The 8,351-nt window shown below is 37.0% G+C and overlaps 1 long non-coding RNA gene across 1 annotated transcript; it reads left to right on the top strand.

Annotated features, from left to right (window-relative positions):
- Nucleotides 1–438: 438 nt before the first annotated feature.
- On the top strand, nucleotides 439–5,089 carry LOC144291403 (uncharacterized). The gene is made up of 2 exons (XR_013358663.1): nucleotides 439–2,456; nucleotides 4,887–5,089. It is a non-coding gene; the product is annotated as an uncharacterized LOC144291403 (long non-coding RNA).
- Nucleotides 5,090–8,351: the final 3,262 nt, after the last annotated feature.

The following is an 8,351-nucleotide window of genomic DNA, read 5'->3' as shown; positions in this document are numbered from 1 at the left end:
ATGGGCACTGGGGGTTATTCTGTATTTTTGTAAATTGAACACCAATAAAAAAATGAAATATATTTTTCTATCTAGCATCTCGCCAAGAAAACTTGTAGGAAATGAAAAATGTAAATAATGGCACCAATAATGAATGACTCACTCTATCAACTATCCTCTTAAAGACTCATCATATTGTGAATTTATTTACAAGTTTATATTTGGTACCCAGAATAACAATGTTATATACAATCTTTTCTTTTTCATACAAACCATTTTTAGTCCGCCAGTATGAAGGAAAGGGATTTATAGGTTTGTTTTGCTTAATTCATCATTTTTCAATTCTGTAAAATTTTACTCAACTCCTGAAACAAGAGTTCATAGCAGAGATACGTATTTATCTTTCAATTATCACAAACAAGTAACCCCTCTTGGGTATATCTCTAGGTATGATATTTCTATACAGTTTTTTAAAGATTTATCTATTTTAGAGAGAGAATGAGCAGGAGACAGAGAATCTCAAGCAGACTCTACACTTAGTACAGAGCCCAATGTGAGGCTTGATCCCAAGACCCTGAGATCAGGACTTGAGCTAAAACCAAGACTTGGATGCTTAACCAGCTGTGCCAGCCAGGCGACACCTCTACACAGTCTTTAAAGATGTGTCTTAACATACTAAAATCTGGGCACCTGGGTGGCTCAGGGGTTCAGCATCTGCCTTTGGCTCAGGGCATGACCCCAGGGTAACGGGATCGAGTCCCACATTGGGCTCCCTACATGGAGCCTGCTTCTCCCTCTGCCTGTGTCTCTGCCTGTCTGTCTGGGTCTCTCATGAATAAATAAATAAGATCTTTCTTAAAAATATGAAAATCTTTAAGATTATAAATGTACAGATTATAAATGTATAAATGTATATTCAAATGTACATATGAATACTATGATTATTAAAGTTATTTTTAATCTTTGTTTGAAAAATTTCTAGAACTCGAAATATGCCTTTCAGACATTTTCACATTTAGAGACTATGTCATTTTCCTGTGACGGGCTGTATTGTTGGTTTGCAACCTTGAGGGCTCCCCAGGTGAAATCTGAATGTGGCCCCCACACACAGGGGGCTTGGAGATCCCAGAGAAAGCAACAGAGGATTCCAGATTGGCAGGTGGCTGTTTTAATAAACAAGGGAATATGAGGCTTATCCTAAGTGGCCCCAAGACAAGGAGATTCTCACACCCACCCACGCACTGGGACTTAACAGTTTAGGGGTTCCTGGGTGGCTCAGTCCGTGAAGCATTAGACTCCTGATTTCACGTCAGGTCATGATCTCAGGGTTGTGAGATCGAGCCCCACATCAGGCTCTGTGCATATTTAAAAAAAGTTTATACAGAGGACTTAACTTGGTTTAGTTATTTGCTCTCAACAACATCTTAATTGTCTCAAGAACACCTCACTCTCATCAGACTGCATCCCCAAAAGGGCTGCCGGCATGAGAATAGTAGTTTGCAGGCACATTTCAAGGACAGGGGAGGGTTTAAGGAGCTTCTTCTCAAGATCTTTGACCTAACATCTGCAAAGATCCTTTCTTCCAAATAAGGTGACAGACGTGTCCTGTTTCCAGAAATATGACGTGGGCATACCTTCAGGGGGAACACCATTTGACACTCCACAGAAACTACACATTATTATTACATAAAAACTGTGCTCCTGTCTCGGGTAAGAGAAATATTGGCCCCTGAAAGATGCCCACATTGTAACCCTTGGAACATATCATATTGCCATGCAAACAGGCTTCTGCAGAAGTGATTCAGTTAAGGATTCTGAGATGGGAAGATTGTCCCGGATTTTCCAGGAAACCCAATATGATCAGAAGAACCAGTGTAAGAGGGAAGCAGGAAGGTCAGAGTGAAGGAGGATGTGGCTACACGGCTGAGGACAGGGGGGCAGGTGCACACACCAAGGACGGAGGGCAGCCTCCGGAACCAGGAAAAGGCAAGGGACAGAATCTTCCCTACAGCATCCGGATAAAACACAGTCCTTGATTTTAACCTTACAAAACCATTTCAGACTTTTTCTTCTAGACATGCAACTAATACATCTGTATTGTTTTATACCACTAAGTTCCAGGTAATTTGTTACAGAGCATTGGAAATGACACAGGATGCAATGTCTTTCACGGCATATTAACAGTTGTGTGTTTAAGGACAGTCTGACTACCATGGTTTTAATTCACTGCTAGGGCTGCCTGATTTGAGAAAAGGGAAGTCAATTCTATTCTATTTCTACTCAAGGAATTATTTTATGTTAGTTGGGATGTTAACAGAATGTTAACCTGATGTTAACAAAATCAAGAATTTGAATTCTGTTTTGTTTTGTTTTTCCTTAGCTTCGAGATAAGACCTGCCATTGACCCTACAAGAGGATTCCTAACAGATGTTTTACGGGGTCACTCTCAGGAGTCCATGCTCTCTCAATATAGCCAGGTTTAAAATTCTTATCCCTGTTTAAAACTGTGAGATAAGTAGTTACACTTACCCAAAAATCATCCAAATCGTTAGATAGCTAAATTTAAAAACAATCTATTATCTACTTCAAAATAAGATCTATTAACATAAAAAAAGTCAAGACCCCAGGGCATGCTACCTTTGTATACCTGGCCTTATAACTTTGATGGCTTGTAGACTTTGGATTTAAATTTCCCTAAAGCAAGAAACCAAGATATTTGGTGGAGAGAAGAGGTGGCAAGAAGTGTAGATATTAATGACCTGGTCTCTCAATTTAATTTTTGTTTGCTGTTATTTTTCTATTCCTATGTTATTTGAAAAGCATGAAAGTTAAATCCGAGTCGATATTCATTTTATAGCTTTTTTACATACATGCCACGTTAAAATTTTGTTTTATGTCTCACAAACTTTAATTTCCATTTTAAAGTTAAAAATCGGTCTCGAAGGTTATCAAAGTATGCAAAAGTATTCAAAAATTATATTTACTGTTATTAGAACATTTCATGTTGTTGCATATATTCTTTTAGCTGTTTGATATCATCCACTTGGCCTCATTATAATAAATGAGAGAAGATAGCTATGGAGCAAGTCTACCTTGTAACTTGGATGATTTCCCCACTTCATTTAATTGACTTTTCCCTACTGCTTTGCTCAGCATCATTTAATACCTTATGCCTAATTCTATTTAGAGTTTACAAATCCATAAAGTGAAAGATTGACTCCAACACTGTTACGACTTTCTAGTTGTGAACAGAACATAAGGTAATATTTTAATAGGCACTTGTTGCCTCAAATATACTTCTATAAATGTATAATGTTTAATTCTTAGGTACTGATTTTAATTTTTCTCAATATCATATAATAAAGCCTAGAGGAAAAGTGCAAAGGCCGTCAAGTCTATCACTTAATCTGCAAGAGCTAACAATACATACATTGAAACTATCTTGTTTCAAGACTTAATACCCATTAATATTTCAAAAGGTACTACAGATTTAGAAATTTTTAAAATTTGAAAATGTCCGATTTCTAAATTTGGTACACACTGAAGGAAAAAAAATTCATCCCTGTTCTTGCCATTTTTTTTTCATAGAATGTGCACAGATCAAAAAGAATAGGTTGGGATTTTCCCTCAGTGGAAGGCAATAATTTTCAACCAGTTTCAATCATGAGAAGTTGTAATCTTCATCATCTTTCAGGAGCTTCACTGGAGAGAGGTCATTTGTCTTAGCCACTTAATGTTTACCAAGATACTATGTGAGTCATGTCATTGAAAACTGACCAGAAATTCACAGCAATTCAAAAGCCAGGCACACAGGCAATATTTCACAACTTTTTCTCCAACCTAGGCACGTCAAAGTATTTGTTTTCCTATATAAAATGTGTGCATGCATGCGTGTGAAATTAAGTCAGGCTGTTTTAATCCACCAGAGACTCCAACGACAATTTTAATGGTATTCTGATGAATAAATACTTGCCAAGGGAATGACTATATGAAAAGAAAATCATTTTCCAGTGTGCAAAATGCTGGTCTAGTTGTCATCCCACTTCCGAATTTATCTATCAATAAGCAAAAAAGAGCAACCATATTTTTTCAATGTCCTATCAGAATAAGTAATTTTTAAATGTGAATTTTTAAAAATTCTCCTGAAGCAACAAACAATATGGATCAAACAGACTTTGTGACCCTCCAGCTACTGTCCAATATTTTTCCCTGTAAATCACTGGTTCTCAAAATGTGGACCACAAAACTAACAGCACCAGCATCAGGTGGAATATTGTTAGATGAGCAAATCTTTTTTTTTTAGACTTTTTATAGGCAGAGAGAGAGAGAGGGAGAGAGTCAGAGACACAGTCAGAGGGATAAGCATGCTCCATGCCGGGAGCCTGACCCGGACTCGATCCCAGGACTCCAGGATGGCGCCCTGGGCCAAAGGCAGGTGCCAAACCGCTGAGCCACCCAGGAATCCCCTAGAAGAGCAAATCTTAAACACACTCCAGGGAGTTCAGAAACTGAGGTAGTAGGGCCCAGGAATTTTCAAGGCCCCCATGAGATTGTCATGCAAACTGAAGTTTCAGAACCCTTGTTCTACGACCAACTCTGACTAGAAGTGTGCGTGCATGTACTCTAAACATTCAGAATCGCAACCTTGCAAACAGTGCACACTCATTTGCGGTATGGGTTCCCAAACTACCATTTAATAATGGAAAATACCACTGTAAAGTCAGCAGTGTAGAAATTTCAAGTAAACAAAGAATTATGCGATGTGGAAGTGCATGTATCGATGGGCCAACCACGTCTTCATGTTCGGCAGAACCGGGCTGGCAAGCTGTCACGGAGGGAGGCATCCATCAACTCCGTGTGTTCATAGAAGTAAACATTTTTCCTAAGACTTATTTTTTTTGTTGTAGAGAGAGAGCGAGCATGAGCAGGAGGGCCAGAGGGAGAGCGAGAGAGAATTTCAAGCACACCCCTACCTGAACATGAAGTGACGGGGGCGGATCTCAGGACCATGAGATCACTACCTGAGCCAAGACCAAGAGCTGGATGCTTAACTGGCTACACCACCCAGGCGCCCCAAAATTAAACACTTTAAACAATAGTAAATTGTCAACAGAGTACAAATCATGTTATATATTGTTTTCACATTTAACGGTAAATCTGCATTTAAAAATTAGAAGTATTCCATTATGTTGTATCAGAGGCCTCAAAACTTTTCTGAGGTACCTATATTTGGGGACACTTATATGAATGCAATGAGCAATAGTAATTCATTTTATACCTAACTAATTTAGAGGTAGCAATTTTTAAATATTCTCTCCTTATTCTACAGTCACATTTCCATGTGAGTAGGTGTTGAGTGATGAAAATATTCAACGGATTCAACTTTTATAGATTGTTTTTACTCTTTTGCTAATTTTTGGGAACAAAAGCATAAAACTTTACTACTTTCCTGATGTTATCCAGTGCTATATTTGCCAAAATATCAGTAAAAGCTGCACATGAATTTTAGATAATATCGATTAAACTTTGTTATTCTATAACACTTGCACATTGGAAAGTTCAGTTAGACAACAATGCCAAGGGATCCCTGGGTGGCGCAGCGGTTTAGCGCCTGCCTTTGGCCCAGGGCGCGATCCTGGAGACCCGGGATCGAATCCCACGTCGGGCTCCCGGTGCATGGAGCCTGCTTCTCCCTCTGCCTATGTCTCTGCCTCTCTCTCTCTCTCTCTGTGGGACTATCATTTAAAAAAAAAGACAACAATGCCAATAAAAGGAAATTTTAATATATTAAACTTAGGAAGTGTAGATTTTGTAAGTTCTCTATTATAAGTTTTATATTTCTAAATATAAATTTTGTAGTTATACTCTTTTTAAGAATATATGCATATATGGGCCTTGGCATCACAACTCGCTCATCCATAAAGTTAACATTTTTGATTATATAACAATCCAGCATTATTATTCTGGACTCACATGCCAAAAACTTAATATAAGTTATTTTTATGTATAATGCAGAACTGTCCATAAATGAGTCCCTCATCCTCCTTCCTTTTTGTTAGGTGTGTGCTTCTCTGACAGGAAAGGGAGGAAACCTGCGCTCCCTCTAAAACATCTTGAAACAGACACATACATACATATGTATATATATATATATGCATGCATAAATAAGCTTGGTTAAATATAGAAATTATGAATACTTAGAGTGATATTTTTTCTGAGTGTTTCCCATCCAATGCATCAAGTGAAGAAAAGGACATGAACTAATGGAATATGATATAGTAGATTTGATAATGTTACACTTAGCTTTATATATTTTAAAAATTTTAATATGGAGGATAAAATCTGTCTTAAAACGCATTATGTTCATTTAAAAAATGAAAATTAATATTACTTTTATTGATTCATTTTTTATTGAATTTGTTTTTTGTGTATATGCTACTTAAAATATGAAATGAAATTTTAATTTGGCTTAGTTATCAAATACTGTAGCCTGACCTCATTCTTAGCCATCAGCAACACTTTCAAAAAGGACTCAAATTAAAAAAAAAAAATTTATTATATAGGTAAGCCATGGCCATTGTAGTTAATATGTAAAATATAAAAATGGATAGGGATATTGTTTATATATATATATAAATTTAATTGTTTATATCATATATAAACAATTAAAATATCTACTAAAATATTTTGATTTAAATATGTTCAGTCTTTTACACCAGTGTATATTAAAATATGCATGTTTTGATACAAAATAGGTTTAATACATATTTATGTATTCAAATCTGTCCATCTGTTCTGGTGTGAATCTTCTATTATATTTAAGCTAAGGTGATTCTTCATCATGAAATCCAAAATTCAAATATTCACTTTTGCTGTTTTTTCTCTAGCTCCTTTAGGTGTAAGGTTAGCTTTTTTACTTGAGTTCTTTCCAGTTTTTGAATGGATGCTTGTATTGCGATGTATTTCCCCCTTAGGACTGCTTTTGCTGCATCCCATCGATTTTGAATGGTTGTACCTTCATTCTCATTAGTTTCCATGAATCTTTTTAATTCTTCCTTCATTTCCTGGTTGACCCTTTCATCTTTTAGCAGGATGGTCCTTAACCTCCACGTGTTTGAGGTCCTTCCAAACTTATTCTTGTGATTTAGTTCTAATTTCAAGGCATTATGGTCTGAGAATATGCAGGGGAAGATCCAAATCTTTTGGTATCGGTTCAGACCCGATTTGTGACCCAGTATGTGGTCTATTCTGGAGAAAGTTCCATGTGCACTTGAGAAGAATGTGTATTCAGTTGAGTTTGGATGTAAAGTTCTGTAGATACCTGAAGTCCATCTGGTCCAGTGTATCATTTAAAGCTCTTGTTTCTTTGCAGATGTTGTGCTTAGAAGACCTATCCAGTGCAGAAAGCCTTAAATCGAAGTCACCAAGTATAAGTGTATTATCATCTAAATATGTCTTAATTTTGGTTATTAATTCATTGATATATTTGTCATCTCCCACATTCAGGTCATATATATTGATAATTGTTAAGTCCTCTTCTTGGATAGATCGTTTAAGTATGATATAGTGTCCCTCTTCATCTCTCACTACAGTCTTTGGGGTAAAGTTCAGTTTATCTGATATAAGGACCGCTACCCCTGCTTTCTTTTGAGGACTTTTTTTTTTTTTTTGAGGACCATTTGAATGGTAAATGGTTCTCCAACCTTTTATTTTCAGGCTGTAGGTGTCCTTCTGTCTAAAATGAGTCTCTTGTGGACAGCAAATAGATGGGTCCTGCTTTTTTATCCAGTCTGAAACCCTGCGCCTTTTGATGGGGTCATTAAGCCCGTTCACATTCAGAGTTACTATTGACAGATAGGAGTTTAGTGTCATCATGATATCCATTCAGTCCTTGTTTTGTGGATTGTTCCACTGAACTTCTTCTTAAAGGGTAATTTTAAGAGTTCCCCCTTAAAATTTCTTGCAGAGCTGTTTGGATGTCACATATTCTTTCAGTTCCTGCCTGTCTTGGAAGCTCTTTATCTCTCCTTCCATTTTGAATGAGAGCCTTGCTGGATAAAGTATTCTTGGTTACATGGTCTTCTCATTTAGGACCCTGAATATATCCTGCCAGCCCTTTCTGGCCTGCCAGGTCTCTGTGGAGAGGTCTGCTGTTACCCTAATACTCCTCCCCATAAAAGTCAGGGATTTCTTGTCTCTTGCTGCTTTAAAGATCTTCCCTTTATCTTTGGAATTTGCAAGCTTAACTGTTAGACGTCAAGGTGTTGAAAGGTTTTTATTGATTTTAGGGGGGGATCTCTCTATTTCCTTCATCTGAATGCCTGTTTCCCTTCCCAGATTAGGAAAGTTTTCAGCTAGGATTTGTTCAAATA

Source organism: Canis aureus, chromosome 20 (assembly GCF_053574225.1).
Source record: "Canis aureus isolate CA01 chromosome 20, VMU_Caureus_v.1.0, whole genome shotgun sequence".
Classification (NCBI taxonomy): Eukaryota; Metazoa; Chordata; class Mammalia; order Carnivora; family Canidae; genus Canis; species Canis aureus.
The sequence above is the reverse complement of the archived record's forward strand: the minus strand, read 5'-3'. Positions and strand labels throughout refer to the sequence as shown.